At 43.5% G+C, this 18,003-nt stretch overlaps 1 long non-coding RNA gene across 25 annotated transcripts in view; it reads left to right on the plus strand.

Moving 5' to 3' along the window:
- Window positions 1–18,003, plus strand: part of LOC123781975 (uncharacterized) — a 411,220-nt gene that overhangs the window by 356,879 nt on the left and 36,338 nt on the right. For 23 of the 25 annotated variants that reach the window (XR_015727736.1, XR_015727735.1, XR_015727738.1 and 20 more), the window contains 3 exons: window positions 288–6,519; window positions 7,417–7,618; window positions 11,267–11,415. This is a non-coding gene — a long non-coding RNA (uncharacterized LOC123781975). The remainder of the gene's footprint in view (window positions 1–287; window positions 6,520–7,416; window positions 7,619–11,266; window positions 11,416–18,003) is intronic. The other 2 variants (XR_015727752.1, XR_015727757.1) reach the window with 2 other exon arrangements.

Here is an 18,003-nt window from a genome sequence, read left to right on the forward strand (position 1 = left end):
CAACTTTGAATGACATCTGCCTTCCTGTTCTTCACCTCTAACAACACAGACCTGGTGCTGAGTGACTTTCTGGAGTCTTGGGGGTGGAAAAAGTCAGGACCAGGGGTCAGGCCCACTTCCGTCTGCTCATAAAGCTGCTGTGCGTGCCCAGAGCGTCACGTACGCTGGACCTTCTCAGGCAGGGGAAGCGTAGCTAGAAGGAGCACAGGGCTCCCATGGAGAGGGGCCCGATAATGAGAAAAACTTAGATCCGTAGTTTAGATTTAAAATTTTTGATTCAAACACAGGCACTGGCAGGAGCACGGGAACGAGATAAAGAGAGAAGAAAATCGGTGCAGGAATGACACCATGTAAGTCATCTGTGTGCCGTCTCAGGAGGTGTAATGGGCCACGTCTTCGGTGGAGGCCCCGCAGTGCCTGGTGACGTCACCCACACAGGTCTTGGTTGCTTGTCTCTGTCAGCCCCAGGGCTGACTGAAGGGGAGAGGGGCCCCTCTCCCCCCCGCGATGGAAGTTTTTACAGACTTGACATGTCCTTTGTTCACAGAGCTCCACATTATTATGTTGTTGACTCATGAATTGAGTTATTCCTCTGCTTGGGGATTTAACCCAAGCTGCCAAAGGTGTTGAGTTAGAAGGCAGCTGGCATGTGCCCCCCCAGGATGGCATCCACAAGCATCCCGTCTACCAATGCCCCAGTTCAGGCTTCTCCCGTCAGAATGAGCTCCTCGCCTGAGGGCGGCTCTCCCAGGAGTCGTGGGGTGGCCCTCACCTCCGAGTCGAGGTCCTGGCACTAGGCCTTCACTCAGATGCCCCCTTTAAGATCTTTCTGCACCTGTTCTTTAGTTTAAGCCATTATGAAACAAGAACCTCTGGCAGCCCATTTCTGCAGGCCTGAATTTCAGGTGTGAATCTTGTGCTTACACTTGTTAGCTGTGAGATTTGGGGCAAGTCACTTAAAAACAAACAACTTTCTAAGTCTGTTGTATGGGGGCACTGGAAGCTAACTGAAAAACAGCTTCGATTTATTTGTTTTTCTAGCATCCCACTTGTAGGACAAAAAGATAAACAGTAAGAAGTCAAACTTAATTTGGGATTTCTTTTATCAGCCAACTTTTCAAACTCACCCGTGAAGCTTTAGCCTGAGCTCCTATGCCCCTACAGCTGCATCTCTAGTTATAAAACCCTTATAGTTGCAGAGTGTTTTAAGTTAATGGAAATGCTTTCATGGAGGATTTTCATCATCTTCACATAATCCTGTGAAGTAAGTAAATTGGCTTCTTATCCCCACTTTACAGAGAAGGAAACTGAGAACTGAGACTTCACACTTTGTTCTTCGGTTTTTGTTTTTAAAGCAACTTGTTCTGAACCTCACAGCTCCCCAAGTAGAGTTGATCCTCAAACCCACGTCTTCTGGCTCCAGTCCCCGGTGCTTGTCCCAAGGCTCATGGCACTGAGGTCAGTGATGACCCAAATGATGACTCTGAAGCCAAATGTGCTTCCAGATCTTCAAAGAGAGATTCTATCTGGTGCCTCTGTTGCACCAGCAAAGTGGGCTTGAAATGTGTAGAAAGATTTTTTTTTTTTTCTAAAAAAGCAGATGAAAAATCACTGGTTACAGAGCATTCCATGCCCTAAATATTCCCATTGTAAGTCTGTGCCCCATCAACAGGGGTGGGGAGGGGTGGCCATACATAGATTCACCATTTGGAGGAAAGAATAGAAGAGCTGTCACAGAAACTTAAAACAACACATAGCAGGAAATGAGAAAAAGCACCATATATCGTAATCCTGTTTCTGTCTCCAAGGAGCAAATGCGAAAACAGACGCCTATGGCTTTAAGAGAAACAGTCATCCTGGAGAGTGTTACAGGTGTTAGGAAAAAGAATGTTTCTCATGCCTTGGTTCAGGGGATTCCCACAGGCCTGTGTCTGCTTCCAACAGCACACAGCCTTCAATCTGTGTGTTATCTGGTGTGTGCTTGTTATTGGGTATGAATGACTTGGGGAGGAAAGCACCCATCCCTTCCAGGGGCCTTGCTTCCCATGATGGCTCCATCACTTCATCTCTGTGGGGAGATGATCACCCAAGGATTCAGGGTCATTGCAAAGAGCCTGCTTCTAACCTTCCTCTTCCTCTCTGGAACCTTCATTCGTTCCTAATTATTCTTTTGTTTTTCCTGCTTCTGAAGAAAGGGCTGGACCAGTGAGCACTGGGTAACACGGACTCAGGCTCTTCCTAAATCAGGCATCACCACTGCAAACGCTGTTCTCCATTAGAGGCAAGAAATGAGTCATGAGATGGGCATGGTCCAAACTCCCTCTTGGTCCAGCTAACCCTACTGGCATGAAGTGAGTCAAAATGGTGAGCAAGCCGTTCAGTTCCTCTTGAGAAGCTTCAGTTCTGTTCATCCAGATTGCTTGATCTCGCCAAACTTACCTATTTCGAGACATCAGTGGGCATATTACCTGGAATGCTACATATGAGAACCAGGGGTTCTGGAATTCGTCTTACCTTGTCATTCTCAGTGTGGGCCAGATCTACGGGCTGCTTGTTCTTAGACATGTTTATTACAAACTGTGTTCTCTTAAGGACCAGCAATCAGATCTTCAGTGCCAAATCCCATTTCCTGAGCGTTTTCCATCTTTCTTGATTTCTTGTGGTAATGACCCTGTTGGGAGGGTCCCCATCCTGATTCTCGTTCTTCCTCTCCACACAATACTTTAATCTCCTTGGTGGTCTGCTTCTTTCTTCTTTCCTTTGACCATGGGTGTGACCTTATATTTTACTCTTGGTCCTCTAGTCTTCTGTCTGCACATTATTCTTTGGTAAATTCACCAACCGCCGCTTTTAAGGTCACCTCTATATCAACAACTCTAGAATCTGTGTACCACCTCTTCTCATCAATATTCAGGTCTGTAGTGTGGCAGTTGAAAATGTGGAGTTGGGAAATAACGTAAGGTAGGTTCCCAATTTACAGTTTTGTAGATGAATTAGCCAAGACCTATAGACATGCCTGAGGTCCATGTCATTTAATTGTGCAGAGATCTCACCAGTTTGCCCTAGCTTACCTTCCTTTCCTTTTCTTCATTGCTTTGTGTCTTTGCACCGGCCAAACTGGGCTACTGTAAGCTGTTCTGTCCTCCTGACTTCATGCCCACAATTGTTCACGTTGTTTCCTTCATGAAATGCACGAAATGCATACTTCTCTTCTCCCCACCTCTATCGGTCAAAACCCTACCTTTAATTCAGCACACTTGAACTACTGATGTTTCTCTTTCATTGCCTCCAAAAAGTAGGGGGAGGGGTACTGGGTGGCTAAGTCAGTTAAGTGTCTGACTCTTGATTTCAGCTCAGGTCATGATCTCAGGGTGGTGAGATCAAGCCCTGCATTGGGCCTGTGCTCTGCACAGAGCCCGTATAAGATTCTCTTTGTCCCTCTCCATCTGCTCCTCCCACCCATGCTCTCTCTTGCTTTCTCTCTAAAAAAAAAAAAAAAAAATGGCGTTAGCCCAAATGACCAAAGGGGTGCCAGGATGACCAGAAGAGTGAGACTCTAACAAATCAGGCTCCTCCAGGATCTCAGTGCGATCTAAGCATAGATTAAAGGGACGACGATGATGAACGGCCCCACCTTCATTCTTTCCACTACCCATGCTACACTACCAACATTTAGTCAAATCCAAAATGCCTTTAAATGGCCACATTTCAAGAGTTAAATGCTATGTGGGAGAGAATTCAATGAAATCTTTTTAAACTATTAAAAAAAAAAAACCTACTCCAAAAGAAATAAAAAAATATTGGCTGGTAATTTAAGAGACACAGCAAAGATTTTGACCCCATTAAGTTCCTGGACAATGACTTATTTTAGGTATTATTGAAAATTTTTAGTTTAAAGGACAACTATTTTTATCAACAACGTGAATCATATAGTTTCTTTTACCATATATTCTATCTGCCTCCCACTTTCTTAAAAAACTTTTTTTTTTAAGATTTTTTTTTTAATTTATTTATGTGACAGAGAGACAGCCAGCGAGAGAGGGAACACAGCAGGGGGAGTGGGAGAGGAAGAAGCAGGCTCCCAGCGGAGGAGCCTGATGTGGGACTCGATCCCGAAACGCCAGGATCACGCCCTGAGCTGAAGGCAGACGCTTAACGACTGCGCTACCCAGGCGCCCCTGCCTCCCACTTTCTACCTTACGCATTCAGACAGTTGGAGTGCTCACATGGTTTCCAGATTCTCTTTTGTTCTGTGCAAATTTTGGTTAGAACTTAATGTTAAATGTAACTGTGCCAGTAATATTTTACACTTTTTCTTACTTTATATTTTTTCCTGTTATTAAATTACATTGAAGGAAGAAAAATGGGAACTGGGGAAACTGTGCTGGTGAGTGGCTTTGCATGGATACTAATAAACACCCCACCAATGAATTTCTCCTTTTAATTTATTATTAGTCTTTGGTGTTCCCGGGTAAAGATGCTAGTGGCACATTTTATTTTTGGGCCTCCTAAAACTAAATCTTCCCTTCGTCTACTGAACTGCTTTTTTCGTTGTCCAAGGAAATCCATATTTAGTGGGAATTTGAATATGCGCATTTAACTTTTTACATGGTAGCTTATAAAACGATCTTGACGTTAGTAAAATTACAGAGTCCCCCAGTCAAGCCTCGGTGGTAGGATGTCTGATCTAAGAAGCTGTACTGGGAGAGGACAGGGAGAATAAGGCCACATTTCTGAGCTTAATATAAGGCAAATAATTTGCACATTCTCCCCCCTACCACCACCATCACCCCCTGACCCAGATTAGGGTTAGTGATACTGGGTTGGGGAGTTCGGTCACCCAGGGTATGATTCTGTGCTCCATGACACCATGCTGCCCCTTGGCCTCCAGCCATCCACCCAGCTGAGACCCTGTAAGAAGCCATGCTTATTTGTATTACTAGTGGGACACCACCACAATTATACGGTATCAAGTCTCCATCAGTGACCCTGTTCTAAATGAGATAATGTACAGAAGTACCTGGTCACTAGTAAAGCATTGAGACCCGGAAAGTGGCACCATTTATTCCCATTATTCAACCTGAGAGTCCCGAGGATGGATGTTGTGCGAGGTCTCATGCCACCAAAAATGGACCAACTCATCTTCTTTGGCATCTTGTACTTAAGACCAACTATCTGTGCAGCTTGGAAAGTCCTGCTATCTGCACAGCCTGGCTTGTTCCTTTACCATCTGCCTCATTTGCTAAACTCTAAGCTCCAGTAAGGGCTGGGACCCTGTTGGCTTCGTTTCTTCCCTGAGTCCCTAGGGCCTAGAACACTGCTGGCACTTAGTAGGCACTCAGCATTAATACATGGTACTCTGGCTCCTGATCCAGCCATGTGTTCTCAATCCTCTGATTTCTGCTATAAATAAATACAAGCTGTTCTCATGGATTTGATGCTTCTTGACTCATTCTCCCACAGGTCATGTAAGGCGCTTCACTGTAGGACAGTGATTTGGCTAAGACTGAGTTTCCCTCCCACACAGTACCTCATGGGAGACCCTGGATGGCCTTCTCTTTTGTGTGCTCAAAAAACACATCCTTTGCACACAGGGGACAGTCAAACTGCTTAGGTAGTCACAGATCTTTCTGGAATGAGGAAGTTCTGTAAACAACCAGCTTCTCTCCCAGCGTTCAGTAAACATTCTGCAAACACGAAGAACTGTTAATGTCTTCAAATGCATTATGTAGTCTGGCATTATTTTCACCTCTTTTTTTGTTTGTTTAAGTAATGGAGAGTTTGTAGGATGATTTTAATTGACTTTTCTATTTTTCATCTGTACCTAAGCTCAGACAAAAGGGAGCCAACAGTTCCTTTCTGAAACTTTTTGTTGCCAAATAGCATTGGGTCTTTTCGATTGTGTGGTGCACACCCATTGTTAATTATGCTGATTGTTATCCATAGCCGAGTAACAAGTGATAAGTAAGGCTCTGGCCCTGCAGCTTGGGAAATCCCCTTTTTCAGGACAGACAGGAAACCACAGCCTAGGCTTTGATTGACCTTGAGCTTTTTTCTCACCTTCCTGGCCCCTCCCTCACCTTCCACTCCGCAACATTCAAACACACCCATCCTCCGCTTGGGCACCAATGACAGGAGGAGACCTTCAGTAAAAGTGGGAAGTGATTTTTTCCCCAGAAATCATTTGGAAATCATAGAATTGGGAAGTGGGAAATTATCTAGAGTTCTCTTATTTCATCTAATTTCTTAATTTTACACGTCAAGAAAATGGATGCCAGAGTGGTGAAGAGATGAGGCAAAACTAGGACCAGAATCCTGAAGGACGAATTTGAATTCTCCAGGCAGAGCTTGCGAGAGCAGCCCGCCGCTGCTCTGAATTCTCCTGTCCAAGTTTCAGCTCACTAGCCGCAGAATTTACAGTGAGAGATTCTTAATGGTCCTCTTGTATACTTTGATCTGAAAGCTCCCCAACCTCGAAGGCACATTTTAAAAGTAGAAGTAAAGAGAGAGAAGGAGATGGTGAGTACTTAACTTAGATGTTGTAGTTTCCTGGTTGTACTGGAATTCCTCTTGCTTTTATTCAGCTAAAGGAAGACCAGCTTGCCATCATGCATGATTTTTATGAAGGGTCGAATGACTTAATTAGCTTGGCTTTTATGGTAACCTGAAAAGATTCCCCACTGACTCCTGTGTTTTGACAAAGCTCAAACACTGTTATAGATCAAAGGGAAGATAACATGAAATCTGGACATGTCAAGGGTGCTACACTGAAAGCCTCCTTATAAATGGGTAATTGAGGAGCTGTTTCCAAGCTGGACTCCTGACCCCAGAGGCTGTAACATCAAGGACAGAGATAACCACAATCTGGGGTGTCTGAGCTCTGGCTGCTGGGAGAAATGGATCCTCACCCACACACCCCTGAGAATGTGATCATCCTGGCAATGATGCAGATTATCAACCGACTGCCATGCCTCTTGTAAATGTGTCCTTCAGAAAGGAGCTCTCCTGGCATGCCAAAGTTTTTATTGCTTTCCAAGGTCTTAGGCTTCTTTCAATCAACATTCTCCTTATTTATTATTGACGTTAATATCAACCACACTAAAGCTATCAATGCCAAAGTTGTTAACCTTGCTAATGTTAATTTAAGCCATATACTCTCATTAAACCAATGTTGGTTACAAATAATGTTTCATCTAAATGTTGTGTGTGGTTGTATTTGAAGCAGAAGACCTTGGTTAAAATACCAGCTGTATTGAAATTATTTTAAGTTATATTTTGTGTTTTACAGTTTGTAATCAGAAGAACATAAGAACTTTTTCTCTTGAAAAACATCTCAGACTCTAAAGGAGGTTTAAAATTTTGACCATCACCTTTACTCTTTTTTTTTTTTAAAGATTTTATTTATTTATTTGACAGAGAGAGAGACAGCCAGCGAGAGAGGGAACACACGCAGGGGCAGTGGGAGAGGAAGAAGCAGGCTCATAGTGGAGGAGCCTGACGTGGGACTCGATCCCAGAACGCCGGGACCACGCCCTGAGCCCAAGGCAGACGCTTAGCGACTGCGCCACCCAGGCGCCCCCACCTTTACACTTTTGAGGAAACAATCTGCTTATTTTAGGTAACTAGATACATGTTCATGTATAAAATTTCAATAATCCCCACCTTGTGAATTCTAAATTCTTGGGATTATTTTTTACTTGGGCCCCCTTCATTAAAATTTGCTAAGGTTTTATTATAATCATTATCAGGACTTTTCCAGGGGGACGTGAGATCCTGTAAATATCTCACAATTATACTTAGATGCCACATGAATCAATCAGGTAAATAACCTGTAAAGAATCATTACTTTTTCTTGGAATTTTTCAAGTGGGAACTATAAAGAAGGAATTTTAGTAAGTGCTAAAAGATAATACATGTTCAGATCTTTTCTGTTTAAAGGGATCTGCTCTGAAATCTTGAGAAATGGTCCAAAAATAAAAAAGGACATTTGGACCTGTTGTTATTTCAGGATTCTATCAGAAAATCATAAATGTCTCATTTCTGTAGCACTGAAGTTTTGTCCTCCAAAAGGATCAAACAGACCTGTTAGAGAGTCATGCAGCAATTTATAAATCTTGAAACATGTGTGCTTAATGGAGAAAATAGTAGACCATTTATGGATGTATAGTGGTGCTATCTATTAAATCATGGATTTTACAAAGTAGGCAAAGGATGCTTTCTGGTTTCAACCTGCAAAGGTCAAGGTCTCCACCATAATTCTGACATAGATTCTGGTATACCAAGAGCAATTCTCACAGCTTGCCTCAATGTGGGTGCCTGGTCTACCCAGCAGCCTCTGCCACCTGGTTCACAGGCTGTGTTTAGATAACCAGCCACACCTGACCTGAGGAGCATGGATGCTAGTCTACTTGGAGGCTGATGGACATTCTGCCCTCTCTTGAGAGAAGGAAGAATGTTGGTCAACTTGTTGCAAAATTGCTTGACACCTTTGAAGGACACGCAGAGATTTTCCTTCTGAACAGAGTATATGTCAGTTATAGAATATATCAGTACTATATCTCAATCCTCTAGGCCTTTTCAATTTCCCACCTGCACAAAAAAAAAAAAAAAAATGGAATGGAGAAGAAAGGGAATGGCTGATTCTAAAACTGTCAGGGAAGTAAAGAAATCTCAAAATCACAGGATAGTTTTGTGGTTGGTTTTTTGTGTTTTTTTAATTTTTTAAATTAGCAAGCATATGACAGTGTGTAAAGAGGCCTGACCTACAATTACTGGCTCTTCTTATCTCTAGTAAGAATTCAATTTTGCAATAGGAGAAACTCAGTTATTGAGAGATAAACACATTCAAGGTCACATGGTATTGGATACATGACACGAGATGCTGGGAGGGCATTCCAACAATGGTGACAATTCCAGTTATCTCTGTGCAATGCATAACTGGTTTCTTTGGGCCTCAACAGCTTGGTTCATAAAATGGAGACACATTATGTAGGGTTGCCAGAAAAACTGTAAGACATCCAGTTAAATTTGAATTTAAGATAAACAACAAACAATTTTTAATATAAGTATGTTCCATGCAATATTTGGGACACACTGATGCTAAAAAGTTATTCTCTGAAATTCAAATTTAACTGGATGTCCTGAATTTTTATTTTCTAAATATAGCAACACTACATTAGCAGTAAATAACTCTATTTCCTTAGTTCTATTCTCACCTGTTATTGAAGAATCTGTAATTTCTCTTAAAAACATTCCCTAGAGAAAGAATGTTCTTTTCAACAAATGGTACTGAAATCAGGAGATAGTCACATGCAAAAGAATGAAGTTAAATTCCTGCCTCACATCAGGTACAAAAATTAATTCAAAATGGCACATAGACGTACAATGTGGGAACGAAAAGTATAAAACTCTTAGAAGAATACATAGGAGCAAATTTTCATGATCTTGAGTTGTGACACCAAACACACAAATGAAAAAAGAAAAAAACCCCAGGTAAGTTGGACTTCATCAAAATAAAAACTGTGCTTCAAAGGACAGCATAAAGAAAATGAAAAACTACCCATAGACTGAGAGGATATCATATATCTGATAAGAAATTTTATCCAGAATATATAACCAATAATAACACCAGAAAGACAAATAACCTGAATTTAAAGATGGGCAAAGGACTTGACTAGACATTTCTCTGAAGAATACCTACAAATGGCTAAAAGCACATGAAAATGCTCAACATCATCGGCCATTAGGGAGGCGCACACCAAACACAGTGGGATACTACCTCCCACCCACTAGGATGCCTAAAATAAAGGACACATGCTAGCAAATGTTCATGAGGATGTGAGAAAGTGGGAGCCCTTATTCCTTGCAAGTGGTAATATTAAATGGTGCAGCCACTCTGGGAATTTCTTCTCTCAAAATGTTACACATTATAGTTACCATATAACTCAGCAATGCCACTCCTAGATATATATCCAGAGAATTAAAAACACGTTGGTGGAGAAACCTGTGCACGAACGTTCATGGCACCATTAATTATAAGAGCCAAAAAGCCTAAACATCTGAAATGTTCATCGAGTGATGAATAGATAAACAAAATGTGATCTGTCCGTACCATGGAATGCCTTTTCTTTGCAAATAAAAGGCCTGAAGTATTGATGCATGCTATCACGTGGTTGAACCTTAAAAAAATCACGTTACCTGAAAGAAGCACGTGACACAAAACAGCACATTGTGTGATTCCATTTATATGAAAGATGGAATGTGTACTAGTGGTTTCCAGGGGGTGGGAATAATAAGGAATGAGAAATGACTGCAGATGATAGAGGTTTCTTTTTGAGATGATGGAAATGTTCTCACCACTCCACATGCAATTATGAAGTACTTACTGTGTGCCACTCATTGTGCCGGCTGCTGGTGATGTCAGATGGACAAGACCCCAGCTCTGAGTTCGAGGAGCTTACAACCTGGTTGTCTACCTCCATAGACAAGGGCTGCAAAGCGTTATGGGGGTTCTATATACACATGAGTGGGATGCAGCGAGTTGCTTTGTGCAGAAAATTGTGTCTACGTTATCACCTAACACAGACCTGATGCAAAGTAGGCTTTTAATAAATAGCGGATGAAAGAAAGAAAGAGGAGGGGCACTTGGGTGGCTCAGTCGTTAAGCGTCTGCCTTCAGCTCAGGTCATGATCCCAGGGTCCAGGATAGAGTCGCGCATTGAGCTCCCTGCTCGGTAGGGAGCCTGCTGCTCCCCCTGCTTGTGCTTGCGCTCTCTCTCTCTCTCTCTCTCTCACACTCTGATAAATAAATTACAAAAAATAATAATGGAGGATGTAGGGTAGTCTGAGAGTATAATAGGAGTGAGTCACTTAGTCTAGGGGTCAGGGGAGACTTCTATGGGGAGTAACAGTTAAGGCAGGACTTGAAGGCTAAGTAAAAGTTAGTGAGGCAAAAGGGGAAAACGGAAAAGCAGTTCCAGGCGGAGGCAGTCCTGCCATTCATCTACATGCAAATAAATGCTTTCCTGGTGCTTGAAGTGCCTGAAAGACAGTTGATCGGCTTAGGTATTTTCACATCCCTCCACCCAGCAATGTGGTTGATATGGTCCTTGGTTTTCTAAACCTTTTCTTTCATGAATAGTACAAAGGTAAACTTCACCCTAGATCCCATCCGTATTCAAATTTAACGAGATCCTAATCCAAAGGGTTTAATGGTGTTGCTTTAAAACCACCCTGTTTGAGAAGCCATGTTGTATCCTTTCTGTAGCTGAGGAAACTGAGCCGGACGCCATGATGTGCAGGTGGTACATCAGAGAGCCAGTCAGCCCCCATCTCACACGTCCTTAAGCCGGCCTGACTCCACTGCGGGGCCGTCCCAGTAAGTCCGGACTGCCCACTGGGATGACCACCAAAAAGGTATGTGGCACATAGAATCTGTAGAATTTATACATGTGAACTCTATCTTTCTGGTTATGTAGAGATCACCTATGAACTAAGGCTGGGGACCAGGGCCCGGAGTTTATTTAAACTGCACGTTATCATTTAAAACAATGTCTTTATTCCTCTGGAATTGAGAGGGAATGAGCTGTGCCATAGAAGTGTATTTCCATGTAATTGAAATTTACCTCTTTAAGCACAACACTTTTTACAAATGCAAATGTTCGTGAACGTAAATCATTCTAAAATCAACTGCACACTCTGCATTCTTACCATCATTTAACCTGATTACTCAGTCTATGAGCATTGACTGTTTTCTATCATATGTTGGCCATTATTAATTATTTATGTTTCTGGCTCTATGCCAGGAATTGGGAATCTATTAACCAAAATCCCTAACAGATAGAAAATTGATGCCGTGTTGTGGAAATTCAGTGCAGGGGCTGTTCCACGCAAGTCCAGGAAGGTGTCACAGATAAGAAGATGTTGGAAGAGGACCTTGATGATAGGGATAAAAGGTGGTGTTGGAGGCAGTGTGGTGGTGGATGGCAGGGTCCTGTTTCATGGGACGAGAGAAGGAAGGGGAGCCTCTCAGCTGATGCAGTCACATAAACAAAGCAGAAGAATGGCCAGGATGTGGGCAGTGCAGTGGGAAGGAGCAGAGATGATTCTGGAAAGGCATAGTGGGGCCAGCTCAGGAAGGGCCTGGTATGCCAGGCCAATGAGGGGCACCTGAGATTTCTAACAGGAAGTGACATGGTCTGCATTGGCTTTGATAAAGATTACTCAGGGAGAGCCTGAAAAATGATGCATGGGATATCCAGCAGAGACTGGAAACAGAGAAACCAGTTTGGCATCTGTTAAAAACGACACAGACGTCGTAAAAAAAAAAAAAAAAAAAGACGCAGAGGGATAGACGGAGGATTGAGGAAGGAGAAGAGGAAGAGCTCAGTTTGAGGTGATAGCTATATTGTCGACAGCACAGGCCTTTGAGGCAGATCTGAGCCGGGACCAAGGCCTGCCTTCTTCCTGGCTGAAGGACCCGCGCAAACCACTGCACTTCTCTGTGCTTCCATTTCCTTGTCTGTCAAATGTGTTCTTAATACCTCACAGGATGACGATGTAAGTAATTGAAATAATAAATTAAGTACCTAGCACCAAGCCGGCAGTTTGCAATTTGGAGTTCTTTTCCCTGTCCTAAAAGACCCCAGGCACGAGAGCATCCATTTTGGCAGATTGAATGGTTTTGGAGGGCCCTCTCTTCCTGTTAGCTGTGCCTTTTCTGACGCCTTTGATAATTTTTTTGTTCAACAAATAGGCATGGAGTATTTACTATGCGTTAGGCAATGTCACTAGGCCTGTCCCTGACAGCTCCAGGATTCCGAGAATTGACTGCTGTTGGCTGTGGGCTCAGAAGTCAGAGAGCATGGTAGTGTCCGTAAACTTGCTGTTAGGGGCTAGACGTGTGTCCATGTACATAGAGTAAGCGAGGCCCTGTCATGTACAGTGCTCGGCTTTGGGGCTTCCCTTCCTGCAGCTAGACTGCTAAATTCTCACCAGAGGACCCCGTGGACATGTAAGAACCTCAGGCTCTGCACACATGGTGGGGCCATGCTGGGAGCTCTGCCGGACACAGGAGAGGACACTTGCTTATACTCCAGCATTACTTTCAGAAGAAGAACGTCTTGCGTGCCGAGGGCGTTGGGAGCTATCCAAGGAGCTATAGAATCCTCTCCTGGAGATGCCTGGGACAAGGGATGCTCTCCTAGGCTGGGTTACACACTGCAGCCACTCATCGCAGGAGAGGGAGTTGGCCCACCCGGTCCCCCACCCCAACCCCCTGTGAGTCCACACTGTCTTCCGCCTTGGGGGGAGATTATAGCACATGTCGCCACAAGGCATGACATCATCTCCCAAAGGCAAGGGCCACTCGTGAGTTTTTGCTGGCGACGACCTCTGGGCAGGACTTGGTGTTCTTGATAGAGAACATCTGTCTTGGGCAGCACAGTTGGGAAAGAATGAAGGATTTTCTGGGAGCCCAACTGGCCCACTGAGCAAAGGCCAGGAGGCATTCGGTGAAGTAGCGGAAGGCTGTGATATGTAAACATGCTGTGACTGTGCTTCTCAGGAGTGACTGGGCGTCTGTGAAGTGAGGCCCAGGCCTTCTTCCTCGTCAGCCACGGGGAGGGAAAAGGAGCCTTGGACTCTATGTCTGTTTATTTGTTTGACTCAAAGGATAAATAGATCTATATATTACCCTGCGGTATGAATGAGTACCATGGATATCATGTTTTCCCCTTCGCAGAGTGGCTGTTTGTACAAAATTCACTCTTTGTATGGATAGTTTCCTCCCATCAAATGCCCCAGTGTCCCAAAATCAGTTTGTCTATGGAATATTTTCCCAAAGATGCTGATAGCATCACAAGAAAACAAATGAGCCCCCCTTTGGCTCTCTGTGTTTCTGTGGAGATGGAGGGGTTAGGTAACAGACACCTATTTTCTACAAGCAAAACGAGATCACCTGGTATACAACAGTGTCCAACCAACCTGACTGAGAAGCTTGGCAGAAGCTTGTGGGAAACAAGTCAGAGGATCAGAGCTAGAAGCAACAGGAAAAGGTTGGTAGAGAACTTAAATGACCGTTTATCGGCAAGTCTATCCTGACCTCACTAACTTTGGAAGTTCCACGGCTGCTGGGACTCCCCAGCTGGTGGAGAGAACGGAGGAACAATACGAGCAAGGCTGTTGGAACCACGTTTCTTCCTACCCCCCGGACCTAGAGGTAGATAGAAATGATCTGAAGGGGCAATGGTGCAGTAGATTTTCTTTCTGGGGTGCCTTGGCCACAAGGTTGGCATCACTGCTTGGGATATCAACAAATATATACACTGCCTATATGCACAAAAGTGCATGTGAGGGGTGCGGTCACGCTAGTTGTCTCAGGACGACTAGATCACGCCTAATTATCTTTCAAGAACTGACACGAATGAAACTTCTTCCTGTCTGAGGCCTTTTCTGACTCCTCTCCCTGGGACCCACACCAGGTGGAGTCTATCCCTTTGTGTCCCCACTCTATTCCAAATATTCACTCAACTTTTATCCCATCTGGAGCTCTGACTCCCCATGTAATTCTGGTCAGGTATTGGCTGAATTCTTCACATAACCAAGCATCTAACACAGTGCCTGATACACAATAAAGGATGTAAATGGAATAAATTAATTTATGTACATAAGACTTACTACATGTATGCATTCCTAATGAAAGAGAAAAGTATGTCCTGTGTCAGAGACATAAGGATACATAAGCTGTATGTGAGATATGCCTGGGCTTTGAAAATAGTCAAAGACACATCTGTTACCTTGGGACTTGAAAAGAATGTGTATTCTGCTGTTGGGTGGTATTCTATAAATGTCAATCAGATTCTGTTGGTTAAGGGTCTTGTTGAATTCTTTTATATTTTTGCTAATTTCCTGACTAGTTGTTCTATCATTTATTGAGAGAGAAAGACTCTGTTGAAGTCTCCAGCTATCATTGTAGATTTGTCTATTTCTCCTTTCTGTTTTGTTGGGTTTTGCTTCACATATTTTGCAACTCTGTCTGGTGTATACACTTTAAGGATTGTTATGTCTGCTTGGTGGATTGACCCTTTCATCATTACAGAATGCCCCTTTCTATCTCTGGTCATTTTCTTTGCTCTGAAATCTACTTTATTTGTTATTAATATAGCCACTTCTGTTTTCCTTTGGTTAGTGTTTGTATACCCTACCTTATTCCATTCCTTTACTTTCAAGAGGACTATATCATTATATTTGAAGTGAGTTTCCTGTAGACAGCATAGAAGTGGGTCACATTTTTAAAAATTTGTTGCATGACAATAGATACTCAGTACAATTGACATGATATCAGTGTTTCCTCCTTCTAAACCCATAGAGCCCCATGACTTTGCAGAACAGGTAGGTGACTTAGAGCATACACTCAGTGAACGAACTTTATCACAGCACATCTGTCAAATCTCTCTGGATTCCTCTATTAACAAAAAATATGCCCTCCCTAGGCCTCCCTGAGATCCACACTGAAAATGTCTTAGGTTTAATCTAGTTACTGTAATGTGGGTAGTTGGCCCAAGGGGAAACATACCCAGAACTTCTAGAATGTTCTCAATGTTAGACTTAGTTGTGATGAGGCATGGCAAGTTGGATGCAGGCTCTTTCTCATCATTTTTCTTGCTTTATAGGTAAGTGTGGAGCCTTATTGCCATTAGGGGTATCCTCAAGTAAATGCTTCTTGGCTGATAAAAAGTGTTCTACGTGGACTCCCTTCATTTTCTCCCGGTACCTTCTTGTCTCTCTTTCCCCAGGCAGTCTCTGCCTCTCTTCTCACTCCTAAAGTTTTTGTCTTCCATTTACCTCTGAGCTATGGGCCTCACAAAAGCCTTTTCTTGTCTTGAAAATCTTCAAGCTTTCAGCACGGGATAGGAGTCAGAGCTATTTTTCTTCTATCCCACTTTACAGGATAAAGACTTAACCAGACCTGAAGTTGGAAGAAAGGACACGAGTTATTTTCACTTCAGGTAGAAGGGTGTTGTAATTTTTCTGATTTTTCTTTCAAAATCCCCCCTCCCAAATCAGAATCCTGCATGAATCATTTTTGGAACTTACTATATTTTTTTAAAGTGTGTCTGTCTTCTTCCTGAATTTTCATTCCATCATCTAGCATTTTTTACAGAGTTAGCCTTGGGAGAGGCCATGCCCATCCTAACCTTGACTCTTCTCAATTCCTGTTTTGTTTCCTTTGCTGCAGAAGGTAAAGACAACAACAATTCTGCTCTACTTGACTTCACTCTCTGTGTCTGGTACCTCTTCTTACACTGTGCTCTCTGGTAGGTTTTATTAAAGCATGCTGGCCGTGCTTCTCTATGTCACATTAATCCACACACCGGTCAAGTAACCATTAAACCCTCCATCTCCTGAAAAGGAATTTTCGTTGTCAAGAGGGGGATGCCACTGGAAACATGACATGAATTTTTCAAAAGTAGAACTGCTTCAAAGGGAAGAGTAAGTTTAGGAGACCCAGTATGAGCCCTGAAAAGGACCTCAGAAAGCCACAGGGCCCGAATTTATAGCCTAGAGCCTGAAATCTTGCCTGCCCTGCAAATGCCCCATTTGCTCATTACACCCACGGAGTGTAAGCTCCAAAAGACTGGATAAATTCTTACAATTCCAACCCCATTGAAGTTGCTGCCCAAAATGGAATGGCTTAAGGCCCCAGAAGAAGGACCGGCAGGGTTAGCGAGGCTGGGAGAGCTGGCCAGCTTTGCTGCCCTCACAGCCCCTCAGCTCTCCCAGCCCTCAGCCTCCTTCCCCAAATCTTGAACCACAGGGCCTTGAGCCTCTGTTTTCTCTAGACCTCCAGCCTCCCACATCATGACCTGACTCCCCTAGACTTTCCCAGATGTGGGATCCCCCTCGTGGCCTGAACTCAACAAACTACCTATCTCAGATGCTCACCCACCACCCACTTCCCAGTTGAGAACAGGTTCTGGACTCACATAGGACACACCTCCAGGGATATTGTGAAGCTAAACTGAGATCAAAGGATATTCTTCATGGTGGAGAGAGAGGTGGAGACAGTGACAGTAGAAGTAGTGGTTGATAGGTCTGAGTAAAGAGTAACTGGCTGCCAGCCTTCAGAGGGAAAAGCCTCAGGCTCTCTGAAGACTTGAGCTCAGAACCAGTGGCATAGACACAAATTCTACCTCTAGGTTTGTAAAGCAGGAGACGAAAGGTTCCAGGAAACCAAGCGCTAACACACAGTCACAAATCTGGGTCTATAACTCTCCAGTAGTCATTAAAAATGTTTCTGCTTATTCAGCAAGGCACATTTACTGGGGATTAGGAGAACCCATAAAACATTGCACTTTATTCAAAGTCTTCTTTAGATAAACCCTCTGAAGCTTTGAAGTACCCACTTGCCAAGGATTTTTCATTACCCCTTATCCCCTTGGCAAAGTGCCTGTGTGTGTGTGTGTGTGTGTGTGTGTGTGTGTGTGTGTGTGCATGCACTATTTTTTTTTTTTTTAGGATCTTGGTAGATCTAAAGATCAACCCATACCACAGAGACAGATGAGGAATATTTTTATTTTTGAATCAACAGAAGACGTCCGGACATCCCATTTGTGGTTCCCTCATTTTCCAAGAGCGTGGTGTACTGGGAAGGGCCCTAGCTGGGATTTAGAGACCTGGCTTCTGACCATGGCTTTGCCACCAACCAGTTATGTGACCTTGGGTGAGTCACTCACCTTTCAGGCCTTAGATTCCTCACGTACAAGGTGAAGGGGTAGATAGGTGAGCTCTAAGCTTCTCTTCTAAAAGTTAAAGCTTCAATTCTAGCTAAGCTTTCAACTGAAGACTGAGCCAAATACGATGCTTCTCCAACTCCCAGAAGCACCTGGGGGCAGCCTGTGGGGGACAATAGCATGAAAAGAAAATGAAACCAGGATTCTTTTTCAACATGATCCATGGAACATTAACCAGTTTGGGTTTTTGCGCTGTGGAGAGGGGGTGTGT

Source organism: Ursus americanus, chromosome 19, assembly GCF_024610735.1.
Source record: "Ursus americanus isolate L20-20 chromosome 19, mUrsAme1.1.p, whole genome shotgun sequence".
NCBI classification, from domain to species: Eukaryota; Metazoa; Chordata; class Mammalia; order Carnivora; family Ursidae; genus Ursus; species Ursus americanus.